The sequence below is a fragment of the Acomys minous genome (genome assembly GCF_964271855.1).
Source record: "Acomys minous genome assembly, chromosome: 13".
Taxonomy (NCBI): Eukaryota; Metazoa; Chordata; class Mammalia; order Rodentia; family Muridae; genus Acomys; species Acomys minous.
Window position 1 is genome coordinate 46,757,198 of NC_140495.1, and position 21,457 is coordinate 46,778,654.

General features: G+C 42.3%; 1 protein-coding gene across 1 annotated transcript in view; it reads left to right on the forward strand.

Annotated features, from left to right (window-relative positions):
- UNC13C (unc-13 homolog C) overlaps positions 1 to 21,457 on the forward strand; it is a 435,075-nt gene that overhangs the window by 291,255 nt on the left and 122,363 nt on the right. The gene's annotated exons all lie outside the window — the stretch shown is intronic.

Here is a 21,457-nt window from a genome sequence, read left to right on the forward strand (position 1 = left end):
ATGGTCTGTGGGAATTTTTTTCCCCAAAGTGAACCACATCTGAGGATGAGAGAACAGTACTGTTCCAGGCATTTGTCTCTGTAGACTTGGGGACAGTACTTGTAGATAGATATGGCTGAAAAATAGCCAGCACTCATACAGAGTCAATGGGAAGACATTTCACCAGGAGCTCTACTCTCAGCAAGTGCAAATCAAACAGTGGAGACCAAGAGAAACACCGAGTTAACTATGTCTATAAATGTTGTTTGAACAACATGTCTACACATAAATTGAGATGGGACCACTTACAGTTATCCTTGAATATGAAGCCTTATAAAAAAAGCTTCTTCAGATATACTCAGCAAGTGTAAAGTGAGCCAGGGAACACTGACTTCCATCCCGCTCAGTGTGAGGTGGTACAAAAGGACATTAGCCATAGTCCTTTCCTCCAGCAAGACTATGAAGGAGAATTGCAAGCACTGCTGTGGGCAGACAGTTGCCATATGGAGAGGGCAGAGCTGATAGCAATGGGGGTCTGGGGACACTTCTAACTCAGAATTGAGGTAGAAACACCACGAGTTCCAAGGAGCTATCAGCAAGGAACATTTCCTTGACAAAGACCTGAATAAGAAATGGGAGCAAAAAAAAAAAAAAAAAAAATCCCCAAGTAAAGGACAAAACAGAAAAAGAGTCACCACATGGTGCAGTTGAGAAAAGAAAATTCAGTGCAAGAAATAAGGACAGAGAGCCTGGCGGGGATGAGTTTATAGAGCCAGTGGGTCATGCACGGGACGGAACTGCTAAGAGAAATGGAAAGCGCCTGTCTTATTCAGGTGCAGCTTAGAAGAGTATTTAATCATTTTGTAAGACTGACTGATGGGGTAGGACCAACTCAGAGTCCGTGCTCCTTGACTCACTGCTTTTCAGCTTTGTTAAAATGTAAACTCGATGCCATCAAAAAGAACACCCCGATGCTCTCCTTGTTTGACAAGTGAGGTATGTGGTAGCTTACTACTTGGCTTTCTGGTAAACCAGAGGCTGCCACCCACAATTAGAGAGCTTTATTTAGTCTTTAAAATTCCATTAGCATTGCTCGCTGGTACGGACTCCTTAGTATGAGTGAGGTCTTTCTTTTATAACATGTGACTGACCCATTCAACTCCCCCACCTCTCCCACCTCCAGTCACGTGCTCTACAACACTCTGGTTTGACTCTTTGGGGTCTGAAAACAACTCCTAAAGAACCATATGGCACCCATCAGTCTACTAGCAACGAAGATGCCCCAGGCAGCGTCGGTTTCCATGGCCCCTTCCCTGCCCACCTTGAGCTCCCTTTGGACATCTAAACTGTTAGAGTCAGCAGCAGAGTTCTCAGGTCCCCACCCTTCCCCCACCCGACCCTGCTTCCTCTCCATGCTTCCTGTTGTAGCTCTTGGCACAAAGCTCGTCTAGTGACCTAAGTTAATCGAGTAAGGTCAGCATTGATCCTTCATGCCCTGCTCATTCTCCATCATGGCTGCTCTCATGCCTGGGCCTCTTATCCCACCAGCCGTCTCACACAACCATGCAAGGTGTTTCTAGTGTTACACCCTCTATGGGACTTCCTCTAACACAGTAGTATATCTATTTGGGCTATGATGAACTATAGAAATTACTCAGTAACTACTTAAGGCCAGCTTGAGTCAATGGAATAATAAAAATAGCCACGAAGGTCACGCCCATCCATGATCCTGGGGAATGCTGGTCATATTGTTTACCCGCATTTACCTACACAACCAGAAGAGTACATTGTCTCAAAGGGTCAGGGAAAGTTGACTCTACTCACACTCCAGAGAAACTGATGATTTAGATCCATTTCAAAGTAACACCATCTGCCAGTGTGTTCCCATGCAGGCACAGAGACTTACTAAGATCTAGTTGGTCACTGACCTTACGGTATACCCTTCATTATCAACTTGACACACCCTAGAGTCCTCTGAGAGGAATTACCTCCATCAGATTGGCCTGAGGACATATCTGTGGAAGACTGTCTTGATTGAAAATTGAGGTAGAAGGGGTCTAGCACACTGTGGACAGCACTATCTCTAGGCCTGTGGTCCTGGGTCATATATATATATATATATAACAATCGAGCCAGCAAGCACTGTTCCCCCAGGGTTGCTGCTTCAAGATCCTGCCATGACTTTCCTCAGTGATGAACCGTGATGTAGAAGTGTAAGCCAAATAAATCCTTTCCTCCTCTCAATTGCTTTTGATCAGAATGTTCTACCACAGCAACAGGCGGGAAACTTGAGCAATTATTTTTACTTAAAAAGAAGAACCAAACTAGGTGTGGGGGCTCACACCTTTAACCTCAACACTCAGAAGACAGAGGTAGATGGATCTCTGAGTTCGAGGCCAGCCTGGTCTACAGACAGAGCTATATAGTGAGACACTATCTCAGTAAAACCAATAAAGAAGCATAAAATATCAGTTTTAGACAAGTAAATATAACATATATCCAAAAATATAAAACTTGATAGTTTAGCATCTTTGAAACAATTAAGTTAGAAATGCTACAAGTAAAATTTTCTTTAGCTTTAATCATAAGCTTATTAATTATAGGTTTGTAGTTTCATACCCAGTACAAAAGCAGTAACCTTAAGTTCTGAGATTCTGTCATCAAAAAGTAGCCCAACATCAATCAATTAACATCTTGTGGTTTTCGTACCTGTCAGGAATAAGAATTCTCTAAGTGAGAATTTTTGCTAATTTGACTTTCCAAAAATAGATATAATTTGCTTATCATATAATCTACCTACTTACAACACACAATTCAATAGTTGTTGCCATTTTCCATTTTCCCTTTGTGAGTATTCTCAGGAAGGTGTTTTAGTAATATAGGGAATAACTTTGGTCATGTATCTTCTGTTATATAACAGGGCTTTATGCTGCATCCGGATTGGATTTGTCATTTTGTATTCAGTAGAAACTAATTTATGTATTTGTGTGAGAGAAGTCACACAAAGAACCCCGAAGACAAAGCTAGGGTCCTTCCCCATTGCAGCTAAGCACGTGTGGGATTGCGAACTGGGAGGCAAGAGTTAGGAGTCAGGGCACATGGCGCAGAAAGCTGGTCACTTACTAGTGTAGGAGTTGGAGCAGCTAAATAATTATTTACATGTGCATGTGCGCGTGTGCATGTGCGTGTGCGTGTGTGTGTGTGTGTGTCTGTGTGTGTGTGTGTGTGTGTGTGTCTGTGTGTGTACCACATGCATGTGAGGGGTGCTCCAGAAGGTCAAAAGGCAGCATCAGATCCCCAGCAGCTGGACTTACAGGTAGCTGTGAGCTGCCCGATGTGTGTGTGCTAGGAACTGAACTCAAGTCCTCTGAGGAGCTGAGCCCTGTCTCCAGCCCTAAAGTGAGCCTTTAACATACCGTAAGCTCTCGAGCATGGTGCAGCTGGAAGAAGAATGTTTTAGTTGCCATCCAAGGGACGACAGACTCCCCAGAATTTCCAAGGGTCTCCTTCAGAGGAGCAAGTTACAGGTATGTGACAACTTGGGACTTTCTTCCTCTTTTTCGTTTCAACCTAATAATTATTTTTCAAGAACCACCTCTATCTCCTCCTTACTTGCATGAAAAAACAATTAGTAGAGAAAAATGAGGATTAAGAGTGTGTCAAGAACTGAGGGTGTGTACTTAAACAGTCCTCAGGCAGCCTTTTTTGCATGTTCTTAGTCTGCCTGTTTGCCTCATAAAACATTGTTAAAATTAATTGACTGTGGAACACTGCTCCAAGCCACTGATCTAGACAGGCCGTGTTGTTCTTACATAATTTGCCTTGTGGTCAAAGTGTCTTGAGTATGACTGGTGAACAGCTCAGACGGAGTCAGGTCAGCAAAACAGAGCTCGCTAGGACCTAAGCACTGGCTGCTCTGGGGAACAGCTTTTCATCTTTCCTACATGAGCGCGTCAGCTTCTCATTAAAGGATAAAACTACTTTATCCCCATCTTTTCTCAGTCTCTTTGAGGAGATGTATTTTGTGTTCTTGGCTGGCGTAAATCACCTTTCAAATTCAATATGCAATAATTGATGTAATTGCCGCCAGTATAATACTTGTTGAGTGGAGCCAGGTACCAGAAGACTCTTTTTGTTTGTTTGTTTGTTTGTTTGTTTGTTTTTTGAGAGAGTCTCTCTGTGTAGCCTTGGCTGTCCTCGACTCACTTTGTAGACCAGGCTGGCCTCCAACTCTTACTGTCCTGACAAAAGACTCTACTTAGTGTGAGGGAGTGATGGTTTATCTTGCCTCGTATTCCAAAGGTTCAGGCCATCATGGTGGGGGAGCGTGATAAGGCAGAACACTCGCTTTATGACTGCCAGGGAGCAGGGAGGGAAAATGGTGGAGCTGGCTGGCTTTCTGCCCCACATTCAGGGTTGGTCCCCTCTGTGCCTTCTTAATCGTTTCTGGAAAAACCCTCAGGAGCACAACTAGAGGTGTGCCTCCCTATCCCTGCCTCTGCCGCAAACCTGTCAGCCAAGGTTAGGCATCACAAGAAAACCTGAGGGAAGAAGTAGAGGAAGAAGGGGACAGCGTTCCGGTGAGAAGCCTTACCTCATGCCACACTGCAGCTGGTCGGCAGAGTTTCTCTCCTGAATGACTCCCGAGACTGCAGTCGGCGCCAGCTTTGATCTGAGGCTCTGCCGCTCTGTGTTCACTTCCGCTTGGTGCAGCTTGTTAAACTTAGAATCCTCACTTTCCACATCTCCATACTGACTGAAATTCTACAGATAATGCACCGAAAACAGAGCAGCAGACAAGCATGGGGGTAAGGGGAAGAGGTGGCCCGCAGTTAGCAAGTACTCAACAGATATTAATTATTGATAACCTTAACCAGTATGATTTGAGGGCAAAGCATCCTGTCAATCATCCAAATGGCTCGATATTTATGTTAGCGAAACATTTGACCATTAGAAAATCAGTGGACACTGTGTTTGTCCTTGTATTAATTAAACCTGGCTGCCTGGAGATTTTTAAACCTGGATGTTTCCTCTTTGGTGTAACATGGACCTGTGTCTTCAAAGTTCTTGTTAAGAGCAACTTTTGCAAGATCTGGAGTAAGGGTCAAATGTTAGGGTCCAGGTGCTGGGGGTGACAGATGTTAGGGTTCCAATGTTATGGCCCAGGTACGTAGGGGCCAGGTGTTAGGGGCCAGATGTTGGAAAGGACCCTCAGGACCAAAGTGGTTCCTAAATAATTATATGAAAGGCTGTTTAAGATCCCTTACAATACTGGTTATTAAAGATCTGTGGCTAAGTTTCAAGTCATATTAGAAAGCACATCCATATTTGAAAGTGACAAGAGTGAGGGAGCAGATGTCTGATGTTTCTGACAAACTCACCACATTCTCAACCCAGTGCTTGAACTAGCAGGCTAAAGAGGTCATACCCAAGGTCCTGAGTCTAATCCTCAGTACTTGGAGTGTGGAGAGGAAGGGAGAAACAGGGGCCAACAAAAAGAAATCCATGTATCTAAGAACTATTTTACTAAATTGGCCTAGGCATAATGCACAACACACAGTCTCCTTTCACCTGGATTTAGTCTCCTTGACCCAGATTGTTTACTTTCGGTCTGCAGGAACCATGTGGGAATCTCATTAAAATGCAGTTTCTGGGTGAGTGGTCTTGAGCTTGGAGGGGCTGCTCTTCATCTCTGCCTCATGAGGTGGTGGTGAGGCGACTGGGTAGCAGTGATCCTCAGCAATGCCCTTGAAAGTCAAGGCTGAGTTTTACCATTGTGTCTTAATCACCAGTCAGTATTGTTGACTCCTTAGGGGCCCGTTTGAGCACTACAGGTTGTTGAGGCTTCTCAAACTGGCCTTGCAGGTTCTCAGCATCGTGTACAGCTGTTGCCATTAACACTGAGCGCATCTTCCAAGGACAGCCGTCGTCCAGTTTATAAACAACTGCATAGTCAATACCTTCTGCTGGTTGATTTCTGGGAGGAGGCTTCTCTCCAGACACTGTTACCATTATCATCATCTGTTCCCCAAAATATAGATCTCAGGTCACTTAAAGAACTTCAGTCTATTGCCGTTGGCCTTGTGACCACAAAGATAATTAAGTCAGAAAGGCACGGTCTGTCTTTGTGTAACCTTGAAAGAGTGTCGTTCTGTCCCATGAGTTTTCCTCGTCTCTCCTCCAATATATCTGGTCTACCTTGTGTAAGCAATATCATAGCTTCTATCACTCTGGTTTTCTTGCTGATCCTCAAGATGACCACCTAATATACAACAGTTCATTCTACAGTAGCAAGAATCACACAGAACATATGGTAAAGCTCTCCCATTATGGGATGAAGCCAAACTGCAGCCATCAGATATCACAGGCTGGCCAATAAGAGACAATAAGAGCCAATCAGGCTATGCAGTCTAAAAAATTAGAAACACCTGTTAGATACTCTATAGCAGGGATGCAGAGATGGCTTCATCACTAAGAGCACTTGCTGCTCTTGCAGAGGACCGAAGTTGGATTCCAAGCCCCCACATCAGGCAGCTCACAAGCACCTGTAACCCCAGAGGCTTTTGTGTCTTATTCTGCCTTCTGCAGACACCTGCACTCACCCTCACGGACGTGCACATATGTCCATAAACAAACATAAAGTTATTATTTGGAAAGAAAAATCCTCAGTGTTGTTTAATAGTAAAGTGAGGATCCATGAGAGTGGGTATTGCATGGATCGGGGCCTTCAGCCCCCTGCTCTGGCTAGGTTGGATATTCCTTTCCTCCTGTGCCAACCTTCTGTTGCCCTCCCTCCAGCACCTAGAAAACTCCAGCATGCCCTCCAGACATACAACTATTTGGAACATTGTAGTCCAGTAGAGATGAAATGCAAATAAGTAGGGCAAAGTATTTGAATCACACCCAAGTGGTGGGAAGAGCAAGCGACCCTACCACAGCGAGTGAGCAGGAAACATCTGCATGGAAACAAGCGCAAAAGAAACCAAAAAGTGTGACTGCGATTAATGCTGCCTCCCTGTGTGTCTCACCTCCTAAATACATTGTTTAGAATTCAAGAGACTGGATTCATCCTTGCTTTCAAGGAAGGCGTCAGGATTAGTTCAACTGACCCGCACTTGGGAATATGACTCCTTCACACAGTAAGTGCAGGCCACAGGATCTTCCTCTGAAAGTTCCCCAGAGTTCCATGTCTTCCCTCCTGCTTCCTCCTCCCCCTCGTAACTAAATCAAAACTGCTTGCTTTGTTTTTGGAGTAGGCAGGCAAGATAAACAATGTGTTTAATTAATTTAGTGACTATCAATGGGGACATTTGGCCTTCAGGTCACAGGAAAGCGAAACAGATGTCCAGGAGGACTCGTGACACTGCTGTCCACCTGAACCTTTAACTGGCCACCATTCACCTTATTATCTACTTTGGTGAACGATAATTAAAATATTACGACCCGCATGATATACTGTGTTCCTTTGATAGACATCAGAGTAAGTATATAATTAACCCATTTTCTCTGGGTCCAAATGAAAAGATAATTAAACAGCAAAAAGGCTAAGCTTCTATCTCAGATGACGAATGTGTTTCTTACTAGCAGTCTAAGCAAATCCTCTTGTTGAACAGCCCCTTGTGTTCTGAAATGACGTGTGATGGCCTGTGAATCTATCTGCTGTCCACATTGGTGAGCCTGGCAGAATCCCGAATAAATAGAATTGAGTTTCTCGAACCCCAGTGAGCTCTTCTGTAGACCTGGCATGTCCCGCATTGCCTGTTCAGACACCATTCCTTGCCATGTGGTCAAATATATAAAGAGTACATGAAAGTATTGAAGGATGTTTTCTTCTGCCTGTCAGACTGTAACAAGAAAATTCCAGTTACAGCTCAACCCCCTCCCCCCCATCTACTTGGTTTTAAAACAAAGAACAGTGAGTACTGACAATGCAGGGTTTTGTCTAATTTTGTAGCCTGGTTCTTGTGCTCCACAGAGACACTGAGATTTCTGGAATCTTCCACTTGAGATGCTATTTGAACTTAAATCCCGGAGCTAGAGAGATGACTTAGCAGTTAAGAACACTTTCTGCAGATGCAGAGACTCACAGGCAAACACAAGGCAGAGCTTGCAGAAAAAGGGGAGGAAGGATTGTAGGAGCCGAAGAGGTCAAGGCCACCTCCAGAGCACAGCCCATAGAATCAACCAAGCAGGGCTCATGGAGACTGAAGTGACCATCATGGACCCTGCATGGATCTGAGCTCGGTCCTTTGCATATACGTTATGGTTGTGTGGCTTAGTGTTCTTGTGGAACCCCTAATGGGAACAGGGGCCATCTCTGAGTCTCTTGCCTCCTCTTGGGACCTTTTTCCTCCTATTGGGTTACCTCGACCCACCTTCATATGAGGGTTTGTACTTAGTCTTCCTGGTAACTTTTTATGCTGTGTTTGGTTAACTTCCCTGGGAGACTTGTTCTTTTCTGAAGGGAAATGGAGGGATGGATCCAGGGGAAAGGGGAAGTGGTTGGATTGGAGTGGAGGGAGGAGAAATTGCAATTGCGATGTAATGTATGAGAGAAGAATAAAGAGTGTATGTATGTATGTATAAATACATATATGTGTGTATGTGTGTGTGTATGGCGTGGGAAGCCACACCTCATCATCTCTTCCCTGCTTTACTGGTTACACAGTTCAGTGGTCCATGTGGAAGGGAGCGCTGTAATTGTCAGACAGAGTCTTGGCTCCGTGTGTTTCTTCTGCATTGCCACTGTTTCTAGACCAACACAGATCCATAAACAAATTACTTCTCTCCTACCTCCAAAATGTATCTGCTCTCCACCTTCCCTTCCTCTCACCCCCTTCAGCTACTTCCGGCCTCAGTTTCTCCACTGAGCTATCTCAAGAACCCCTGAGTAGTTAACACATTTCCACTCTTATGGTCCAGCAATCCGTTAGCTCCTAGCATGAGGACTAAGAGCCATCAATTTAAATCAGGTCAAATCTAGCCCACTTCCTTTTTTCTTGCACAGGCTGGATCAGAACTCCCTATATGGCCTAGGGTGGGTTTGAACCCTGCCTCAGCCTTCCAGGTATTTGGCTTACCGGCTCTTACACCATGTGCAGCCCTGCCTTCTCCTCTCACTCATACACAGCATAGCACATAATTTCGATTATTAACCAATACTAGTATTTTAAATATTCACTCCTCTTTTAATTATTATTTGTAATTGAACCCTACCCTAATTCATTACTTTAAGATTAAAAACATTACATTTTTATTTATTTATGTTGTATGTGCATGTGCTGAGGCAGGAGGACAGCTTGCAGGAATTGGTTTTCTCTTTCCACCATGTGGATTGTGGAGATTGAGCCCAGGTCATCAGGCACCATCACTCACAGAACCATCTTGCCAGCATTCTTTCGGGTTTTTTTTGGGGGGGGGAGTAGGTTGTTGTTGTTGTTGTTGTTTGTTTTTGTTGTTGTTGTTGTTTTAGAGACATGGTATCTTTGTGTAGCCTTGGCTATCCTGGGCTCACTTTGTAGACCAGGCTGGAGTCGAACACACGTAGCTCCATCTGCTCCTGCCTTGTGAGTGCTGGGATTACAGGTGTGAGCCACCAATCCCAGCGCATTCTTCATCTCTATAAGAAGCTGACACTGACACTTTTAAGGCAGTGTGGTGACAGTATTGCTATTCTGCCCATCCTTTAATTGATTTCTAGTCACCTAAAAAAATAGGTGCTGAGTCACCCCAGGAATATCAAGAGTGAAAACGTCATGTCCCTCTGAACAAATGTGGTAGAGGAGATATAGATATTAAAATTGAATTTTAATAGCACTTTGTCTTACAGTTTAAAATGCATGTGGCATAGTGAAGTGTACACCGTCAATAAAATATTTTATTGCCAAAATAATGTGACAAATTTTGAGTACAAATATAGGAATGACTTTCCAAATCAGTCTTTAAAAGCACACCTCCCACTCGGGAACATATTTAGCCATAAAACAGTCTTGAATGTAAGAAGTGAGAGTCTCAGATTCAATATTTGCTGTTTTATAAATGAGGGAGAAAGTAAATCCCTTAATACACCTCCTTCAAGCCATGGCTTGTTAACGTCCATTTTGCCCAGTTTGGAACGGCATGCCTTGTTGCGTCTGGTTTTATTATGTTGGTGCAAGGGTCATGTCTTGGCATCCCACCTTCATTTCTGTGGACTTGCTGAAATACCTTGACATCATCTTAATGGGAGAAGGGGACTTGTTCAGCCTTCAGCTCCGAGGCCCAGACATCCTACCAGGGAAGTCACAGTGGCAAGAGCTTGAAGAAGCCAATGATGTCACAGTCGAGAGCCGAGAGAAGTAAGCGCATTCTTGATGAGCCCCTGGTTTGCCTGCCTGTTCTCAGCTTACCTGCCTCCACTCCCACACAGTCCCAGACCCCCAGCCTAGGGAATGGTGCTGCCCATGCTCATTCAGATCTCTATGAACACAATTAGAAAAAAGCCCCCACCGAGAGATGCCCAAGGCCAACTTGATGAAGACAGTTTCTATTTTTTAAATATATTTTATTAATTTATTCATATTACATCTCAATTGTCATCCCATCCCTTGTATTCTCCCATTCCTCCCTCCCTCCCAATTTCCACTTACTCCCCTCCCCTATGACTGTGACTGAGGGGGACCTCCTCCCCCTGTATATGCTCATAGGGTATCAAGTCTCTTCTTGGTAGCATGCCATCCGATGAAGACAATTTCAAACTGAGATTCTCTTCCTAATGGTTATAGGTTGTATCAAGTTGGCAGTCAAAACTAGCCATCACACTTGATTAACCAAACCAGGCTGGTATCAACCTCAAACTTTTAGATAATTTGTGTTAAAATGTAAGTAACTGTTAGAAGTTTATTATTAATCTTTTCCATCTTCTTTGTATTAAGTCTCATTTCACTTACAAGTTTAGATGTTTTTAAAATGTGCTCATTTCTTATGCTCATTAGAATATTAAGCTGTCCTACATTTTATGAAGTAATTCAGCATTAAACAGGACTCAACAGAAAATAAGGTGTCCAGAGGTTAAATGGCTTGTCAGACCTTATTCTCTGTGCCAAGTCAAAAGCATGACAAGTTATCTTGTTTAAATTTGCACTAACTGAATCAAACCGTTTGCATGGGGATTTGAATTTCACTTCCTGCCCATTGTGTGGAAGACAGAAGACTCGAGGCATGAGGTTGACAGCTGCGCTCAGTGTTTGTTGTAAGCTAAGAGCATTGGGAAGCAGAGTGATCCTGCTGGGTGGGAGACAGCTCTCGGCCATCTCTTGTCCACTTGTCCATCTCCACAGGGAGGAGGTGGCATTTGGTGACTTTATTCAGGTGGCTAGCGTAGCTGAGGGAACACTGGGTCTAGACCAATCTTGCCCACTTAGTGAGGTACACTACCCGTGGGGATTTTGGAAGGAATAAACCATATGACAAGTTCTCCTTGGAGAAATACTGCGCAGAGAGATGCTGTTTCAGGCAGCAGATTTCATAAGGCCTTAGTTTCCTATTGCCTTTATAAAGTAATTTAGGAATACTCTACTCGGCATGGAAGATTGTAGGCAGGGTACTGGGTTTGGGCTCTTATTTTGGTGGATGTTTGGTTTTATTTAATTTTGTCAAGTTTTTTTTCTTTTTAAAATTATGCATGTGCGTGTGTCTATGGGTGGGTTTGTGCACGTGAGTGCAGGTGGCCCCAGAAACTAAAGGTATCAGAGTCTCGGGAGCTGGAGTTACAGGCAATTGTACAATAGTGAACTGCCTGTCAAGGGGACTACAACCTGACCTTCAACCCTCTGCAAATTACAGCGCATGCTCTTAACTGCTGAGCGCTCTCTCTCTCCAGACTACGATTTTATTAGATCCTGTCTTCAAGGAAAAAAATTAGATAAAAAGTAGATGCTACTTGGATTTATGAAACAATCAAACTTCCTACAATGATTCAGAATTCTATTTATTTTTAAATTAATGGTGTGTGTGTGTGTGAGTGTGTGTGTGTGTGTGTGTGTGTGTGTGTGTGTGTGTGTGTGTGTGAATGTATGTGCCCCCACACACGTACATGCCTTTGTAAACTCATATGACCCACAGGCATGCAGTTGTCTCTGGAGCTGGGGTTACAGGTGGTTGTGAGTCTTCCAGTGTGGCAGCTGGGAACTGAGCCTGGTTTCCCTACAAGAGCATCCAGTGCCCTTAACCACTAAACCGTCTCTGCAGTCCCAGTGACTGTTAATTCTAAAATCTGTAGATTATTTCCTTTGGCATAGTAGAATTCTTTGAGAGTTCAGAATATCCTATAGTTTGCAATAACTATACCTTTTAGATGTAATTACATGGTTTGGCAAGTAAAGGAGGATTACGAATAAAATAGAAGAAGCTACAGAAACCATCTAATGGAGTTCAGACCCTGTGGCTCTGCAGCTTCACCGCTGCTAAGCAGGCACCAGTCTGCAAGTTGTCAGCTCAAAACCCGATTTTGAAACGATTCTTAAGATGTCAAATGATCCATAACTTGTTATTAAAAATGCCAAACTGTGACAAAATGTTACCTATTTACTTAGCCATTTAGTATGCTAACATAAAATATGTAATCTGTATTAAGGACTGTGGTATTTCAGACCAAAAAAAAAAAAAAAGACAAAAACTCTGCCCTTGGGAAGAAGGTCATGGTTTAACCAGGAGCCCAGTACTAGTCAAATGTTCACAGTTTTTTAGGCAGATGTGAGCATAGTAACTTCCAGAAGAGATGGCACAATGCTTGATGAAGATGGCTATTTTATTTTGTCAATAAATGCAAGGAAATGCCCCCCAAGGAATTGTTTTTTGCTAACAGATCCGCTGAACAAGCAGGAAAGAGATGACAGTTAGAAACGGATGGAAGGAAAGCTATTTTAATTTACAAAATGCAAAGCAACTAATGCATAGCAAAATATTTGTCTTTAAATTATTAATTTTAAATATTCAAGACTGGTCTGGTAACTGCCTGGCCTGTGAGGTTTGGAGTTTATGTTTCACTGCAGGCTGCTTGCCGTGAGCTGTGTTTTCTGTGCATGACTGTCCACCCACTTGGTGTCTCCCAGCACACCCCTGCCTTTCCCTCATTGTAAAAACTGGCTTCTCCTCTAAATAACTGCTTACTGGTCACCAGTTAGCATCTACTGTCTTTCCTGTTGGCAGGTCCCCAGAAAGTTCCAGAAGAGGAAACGCACATCCATCTTTAGCTCTTTTATTATGCTCATGATATTTCAGTCACGGAACACTTTCTAGCTGGCAGGCTTGACATACATATTCAGCAGCATCTAAATATTGTTGTTGCATCTATTATATAAGCTGAAAAAAATAAAGCCTCTACTCAACAGATGGCTCCAAAATTTATAAAACTTATAACTCTCAAAACATTGGGGGTTTTGTAATAGTAAAAAAATTCCAGGTTGAGTCTATGAGTGATTTTATTGCTTGCATAACAGCCCAGGCCTCCTCCTCTGCCTTTTTTTTTTTTTTTTTTTTAATTTTCTGGCCTCATTACCCCAGGCTCAGGCACTCCCGGAAGTCAGGCATCCATTGGGTGAAGTTTACTTGTAGAGAGGTTATCTGAGGAAAGCCTTGCTGGGTTTGCTGTTAAAGGTTATCCAAGAGATGAGTGAGTTCAGTTGGGGCTTCGGGGGGGGGGGGGGGGCGGGGGGGCAGGGCATAATGAGGTAGCCAGGCCATGGCTGGGGATTGAATTCTATTCCTCAGACTCGGTGGTCTAACTCCTGTGTTCCATCTTACACATTTGTGATTAGAAGTGACCATTGAAGCCTATGCCATTGAAACCAATTTGAGTAGGAAACGTGTAAGGTGCCTGGTGGAGTCAGGAAGGGAGTGGGGAGTGCCTTATGTTCATTGACAGTAACACCAGTAAGTTCTTTTAAATGATAAGGTATATGTGCTCATAAGAGAAAAACAGTCTAAGTCTCAAGTGACCTCCTGTATAGCTCTTAGACCAAATGACTCAGTTAAAGACATCAGACTCCGCCAGGTAGGGGAATAATGCTACATTATAACCCAGCCAATGTTGTCATCTGAGGTCAAATTACCCAACCAATGTCTGGAGCTACACAGACTATCTGAATTGTGCCGAGTCTGTGTCTAAATAAATCCCTTGTGTGTGTGTCTCTTCATGACCCTGATTCTTCTTTTAAAAAAAATATGTATAGAAAGGGATTCCAATGTAAAAGCCATCTGTTTGCTCTTCTAGAAAAAAAAATAATCTCTCATGTCTATAATCAAACTGAAACCTAAACATAGAATTTTCCAGTGTCTGAGGCTTTGTGCTCACCAAGTGTAAGCATGCATATTTTAAGAACATAGATTTTAAATGAAGATTGGTTACTCTATAGTCTAGTCAACATATGCGGTCCTCATTCGCAGTTCTTAGACTTGCATTATCCAAAGCCTTTCTTCTTCCACCTCCTGTGGCTTCAGAGTGTCATCACTTTGTTCTTGGCATCTCTCTCAGATGCTGACGTCAGGCTGTGTCCTCCTCCCGCCCTCACTCCTAAGGTGCTGGCAAAGCTTTGTCCAGTCTCACCTCTGTCTTCTTCCCTTTCTTCAGCCTCTCATGCCCCTAAGTCCAGAGCACCATCTCCATAGAAACCTTAGTTAGGTGATGGGCCTTACAAACTGCCTCACTCCCATCTGTCCAAACTCTCTCTCCCGTCTCCAGCAGGTGAAATTTCTCTTAGCACAAAACCCTATGCTTAAGCTTCCTTCATAGTAACACCAATTTCAACATTGTTTAAATGAACAACTAGCTAGTCTTCAGAAAAGAGCCATCAACATGGGGTGTTACTGGTCTCCAGAGAATGTGAAGGCCCCCGAACCTTGACATTTGTCTTTAGACATAAGAAATTCAGAGCCTGGATTATCGTCTCTGAAATGGATTTCTGAGCTTCAGGAAACATGAGGAACTGCTTCATAACTGGTCAATTTCAAATGTGCTCAACTGTAGTACATAAAAATTCAAATTCATCATGATCCTTCCATCCTACATTTTAGTGCTATGTAGGCAAATGGTGTTTTCTATTGAGAATATTTTTAGACAATATATTCTGATCATGCTTTCCCCTCCCCAGCTCTTACCAGATCTTTCCACCTCCCCACTCACCTGTCTTTGCATCTTCTGTCTCTCTCTCTCTCTTCTTTAGAAAACAAGCAGTACAAACCGGTGTACATACTTTATAAAGAATATTCACAAGAAATGCACACACACACACACACACACACACACACACACACACACACACACACCAAAATCAAAAACCATAATATGAAAGGAAAAGACCAGTAAGCCAAAAAATGTCCAAACAAAGCATTATGAGACAAAAAAAAAATCTACAAAAATACCATTCCGTTCATCTTGTGTTGTCCATGTACTGCTGGGCACGAGGCCTGCCATTGAGTGTAGTTAGTATACCCAGTGATACTCCACTGGAGAAAACTAAATTTCCCTTTGTGAGCCGTTGTCATTTGGAGATAGCTTCTTGGTTAGGGATGAGAGCACATGTCTACATCCACTTCTCACCCCTGGAACCCATCTGACTTGAATGTGTGCAGCCCCTGTGCATGGCGCCACAGCCTTTGTGAATTCATACATGCATCAATCCTGTGGTGCCTGAAATACACTGTTTCCTTGGTGTCCTTCATCCCCTCTGGCTCTCATCAACTTTCTGCCTCCTCTTCTGCATGGTTCTCTGAGCACTGAAAGGAGGGGTCTGATGAAGACATCCCACTTAGGACTGAGTGTTCCAAAGTCTCTTACTCTCTGCACTCTGTCCTGTGTGTCTGTCCTCTGTGTTAGTTTCCATCGACTGCAAGAAAAAAATTCTTCTCTGGTAATGGTGGCAGAGCAAGACACTGATCTATAGGTACAGTAGAATATCTTCAGGAGGCATTCATCCTGAATGTGCCCAATCTCATTAACAAATAGAGTTTTATATGATAGTAATGCTGGTATTGGTGCCCTCAGTACTGCCTGCATTTTGAACAGCCCTGGTGTGTTTATCATCACATAATAAAGCACTCAACTGCAGCTGCCATTATTTTCATTGGCTCCTATTTTTGGATAATCGGGGTTGTTAGTATTCTTTAAGGTGTAATGGATAATGCTGCAACAAAGGCATACTTGTACTTTGCTTTTTTTTCCCCCTTATTTTGTTTATACCCTTGGGTGAATTACTAGGAATTATTGACTCAAAGAAGATGAATGCTGTATGGCTTTTGGGACTCATTGCCAATTTCCCAATGTTTTCAAGTGTGCACACTGCCACAAGCGATAGATGACTGCTCTCTCAGCACACCGCTGGCTGAACAGAACACCATAATGACTCAAAGTTTGCTGTTATGATGACAAAATTGAAGCTCCTGGCTTAGACTTTGAATTTATGTCATAACTAAGGAATGGAGCACCTGCTTTATGTGTACTGACTGACTTTATTTCTTCCTATTCTTTTCATTTTGTTCTTGCCCTTCATTGTTGGTCTCCACAATTCATTCAATACTGTTTGAAGGTTTAGTTTGCATGGATTATTTGCAAAGTTCAGATTCTCCTTTCTTAAAACGTTCCTCCACATATAATTTTTCCTCAAGGCATTTTTCCATCGGATTTGCATTATTTTTCTGTTGTAGAGGTTTATTATGTTGTGTAATCAATCTCTACTTTGATTCGTTTAGCTTAAGTGTTAACCAGGAAAACAATCCATTAGTCTAGAATTTGACCTGTATATATACCACATTAATTCCCTAATCCCTCTGGTTTTCATTTTGGTATTGAAAACATCTTCTCTGTGTAAGCATGAGGACCTGTGTTTGGCTCTTCAGAGAGCATGTAACAAAAACAGATGCAATTGGTTGTAACCCCAGGGCTGGGGGGCAGTGAATGGAGAAGGATCCCTGGGGTTCACTCATCTGTAGCCAAGGTCCCAGTTCAGGGGTAGACCCTGCCACAAGAGGGAAAAGACAGAGAGTCAAAGAGCAGGACACCCAACTCCCTCTTCTAGCCTCCTGTCTTAGTTAGGCTTTCTGTTGCCATGACCACTGCAACTCTCTTATAAAGGAAACATTTCATTGGGTCTGGCTTATAATCTCAGACGTTTAGTCCGTTATCATCATAAAAAGAAACATGGCAGCCTGCAGACATACATGGTGCTAGGGAAGGGGCTGAGAGTTCTACATCTTGATCTGCAGACCTAAGAAGGAGACTGCACCACTGAAGTCTAGCTTGAGCATACGAGAGACCTCAAAGCCCACCACCAGTGATACACTTCCTCCAACAAGGCTACACTTCCTAATAGTCCACACCTCCTAATAGCGAATATCATTCAAACACATGAGTCTATGGAGGGGCATTCCTATTCAAACTACGCCACCTCCTTATGCACACAGGCATGGACATGCACAGACATGCATGCATGCAACTCACACAAAAAGAAGCCTAGTAGTTGAAGGTATATGGAAAATACAATCTATGATGATGGCAGCAACTTCTCGGCTATGTGAGGAGGAGGAGGAAGCTGTGGGGGGAAGTCTTTCACACAGAGAACATGGTTTTCGGTGGATACAAGAGAGACATGAATGTGGGACAGGTTATCTGGGTATCTTTGAGAGCAATGGAGCCTTTCTCAGCTTAGTTGTATATATATCTCAAGAGGCTATGTTTCCAGAAATTCTGAAGCCATCAAAGTCACTCCAAATCAGTGACATCTGAGTCCATGTCTTATGGATTTGAAGAATACAATTCACAGACAAAAAAAAAAAAAGAGTGAGTTTTGTAAAAACGTATTTTATTATAAGGAGCTCAATAAAGAGAAAAGCAGAGATCCTTCATAGCAGGAGGGGTCCCAGGAGTGGGTTACCACTGAGCCCCATGACCTTGGAGTTCATAAGGCTGAAAAGGGAAGTGGGTCAGTTCAGTGTCCATCCCAAGTATCCAGATGCCTCATAGTTTCGGGGACATCCTAAGAACGGATTCTAGGAAAGGGTATTCTGGTAAGTTATAAAAAAAAATAAGGAAAAACAGATCTAACCCTTCTGACATCTCCAGTCTCTGGCCATGGAAGAACCAGAGACCTTTTAAATTAAATACTTCTGCCATCTTTGTCCTCTGTCCAAGGAAATCTATGGGGTTTTAGTCGAGAAATAAACTGGTCATTTTGTGGGGAGGTTGTTTTCAACCTTAAATTGCCAGGTCAGTTTCTTCTTCCTGTTCTGATGGGGGGGAAGATGCTTTCGAGGAGTAGTGTGCCTGAACAGTGGGTCATTTGAACTGATGGTTTTATTGGTTGGGGGTTGAATTACAAGAGGGAATGGCTGAGGTGGGAGGGAGTGTGGACAAAAATGGACCTCGGAAGCGGAGTGCAGAGTATTTGATCTGGCATCTGCTCAGTTGTGTTTCTGTGGATCACACAAACACTTACACACACAAATATACAAAACAAAGATGGCAGAGATGATTAAGACAAAGGGACAGTGAGAGGAAGGGTACAAGTTGACCTTGATGTAGTAAGCACTGAAGTGCTTAGAAGGTACCTGTTTGCCTGTAACTTCTCATTAATAGACACTGTCACTAAGGTACCTGCTTGCCTGTAACTTGTCGGCCAGTGCTGGGCATTGTCACTGTGTGCAACCTTTAACAAAAAGGACACTGTCAGCAGAGCCAAAAGGGAGCCTACAGACTGGGGAAATATCTTCACCAACCCTACATCCAACAAAGGGCTAATATCCAAAATATAAAAAGAACTCAAGAAATTAACCACCGCCAAAACAAATTATCCGATTAAAAAATGGGGCACAGAGCTAAACAGATAATTCTCAACAGAGAAATCTCAAATGGCCAAGAAACACTTAAAGAAATGTTCAACAATCTTAGTCATCAGGGAAATGCAAATCAAAATGACTCTGAGATTCCATCTTACACCTCCCAGAATGGCAAAGCGGGATGAGAAAAGAGGAGAAACTAAATAAGTGGCAATGAGATGCAGGTAGAAGACAGCATACGGGGAGAGGCAACCAACACTAAAGAGCTGTGAAAAAGCCATACAAAGTGTAGACACTTTCTAAAATATATAGTGTATTCATCTTTTCTTAGCTATTTGTAAGAAATTTTCTAAGAGTAGAAAAAACAAACTTGTCCCGAGCCATCTTTTTTATCTCACTTAGCTCCAGGGATCTTTATGTTGATATCTTAGTGATCTCTTAAAACAGCCTTCCATTCTTAAAAGCAAATATTATAATATATTGTAATTATTATAAATTAATTACAAAATATTAATTCTGTTGTGGCTATTATACATTGATTATAAATATAAATTATAGTATATTTAACATGATCATTATAGCTATTAATTGTGAATATCAATTAAAATATAATTAATATATTTACCAGTTTTTTTAAATAGAGCATAATATTGATAAGATATGAGACTGTTTATTAATTTAACTTAATTTTTGTCTTTTAAAACATGAAAGCTCATTGCACTTGAACTAAATATGTTTTTGAAAATTGCATAGCTGTAGTTGACACAGGGAAATTGTATGTCTTAAGCTGAAGAATGTTGAAATTAATCAAAATGTCACGTGAACAACAAAAAATAAGAGACATAATTTTAGTAGGACTCATGTGCACTTATAGGTGTATCCTTCTGGTGACATGGGATTGTACAGTAGAGAATGAGAAGATGTTGGCGTGACTCTACAAAGTTCAGAATTTTGTTGAGTACTTTCCTAAGAAAAGGTATTCAGGACTCAGAAATTAGATTTTTTTGAAAGAATCGTTTAAAACATATTAAATATTGTCTTTCTCTGCATCTTAGAACTCATGTAATTTTGTGATTCAAATTTTTCTTTATGGGGTTGGAAAGATGATGCTATGGGTAAGAGCACTGTCTCGCAAAGGACTAGAGTGCCCTTCCCAGAATCCCCTCCAGCACCCAACAACTGTAACTCTCATTCCAGAGGCTCCAATGGCCTTTCCTGCTGCGTGTGGGCACATGTGTACACACACACACACACACACACACACACACACACACACGCATACACACACCACACAGCAATACCCTTCTGTTGGAATGAAATAGATGAGATCCAAGAGCGTTCACAATAATGATCATAACTATGTTCAAGAAAATCAAAGAAGAAACATGAGCTCCTGTATAAATTATAAGAATACATTCAGATAGCCAGATGAAAAACAATTGATATAAGATGTGAAAGAGAAATAAAATATAGATATGGACATGGCCAAGAGTCAATGACTATTTACTATGTATAACATCAGCGTGAAATGGCGTAGCTTGTGAGTTAGAATATTTTTAATTTAAACTTAAATAAGCTATTGAGCATGGCGGAGACTAGATGAACTGGAAATATATTGAAAATGGAGAGAACATAGCCAATAAAAATGAATAAAATTAGGAATGAGGATGATTCCAAAAACATGGTCAAACTGTAGCACTTTAACACGATAAATTCTCAGGTACCAAAGCTGGGGCACACCCAAAGGATCTGCTTTGAGGTCTCATTCAAAAATGCACAGAGGTGTGGGGTCAGAATTGGACAAGAAGTTTGACAGAAAGTGATGCCACAAACAACTTGGCTAGCATCCCCTAAATCAGTGGTTCTCAACCTGTGCATTTCAATCCCCAAAAGACCATGAGAAAACACAGATATTTACGTTACAACTCATAACAGTAGCATTACAGTTATGAAATAGCAGTGAAGTCACTTTATGATTGGGGGTCGTCACAACATGCAGAGCCATATTGAAGGGTCGGTGCATTCAGAAGGTTAAGAACCAGTGCTGTAAATCCTCCTGAAGCCTGGATGGTTTCTGGAGAAGTCCAAACTTCAGTACATAAAACATCACCTGAGATTTTCTCAGAAACACATGTAATCATGAGCTGAAGAGATGACTCAGTGGTTAAGGGCCCTTGCTGCTCTTGCAGAAGACTTGCGATCAGTTGCCAACCCCGCACATGGCAGCTCAGAACTATCTGTAATGTCAGTTCCAGGGGATCTGGTGTCCTCTTCTGGCCTCAGTGGATAAATTCATGCAGGCACATACATGTATACATAAAAAATTTTAATGCAAGTTATCTATAATATACAAACTTGATGAGTGTGACAGAGGGACATGTCGGGGGCCAGCTAAAGGTTAAATGTGCCTGTGGCTCCAACTGTCTTTTGAAGAGGTTAGCATCAAGCCAAGAACCTGCATCTGTAGGATGAAATGTTGACATGTCATTGATTCATCTACTTAGGCAAATGCAAGCAGCCCACACACATATATGCACATATGTATGACTGTACACATGTACATGCATGTGCACACATGCACACACACACACACACACACACACACACACACACACACACACACACACACACACACACAAACGTATGGGGACACCAGGGTAGTTTTTATTTC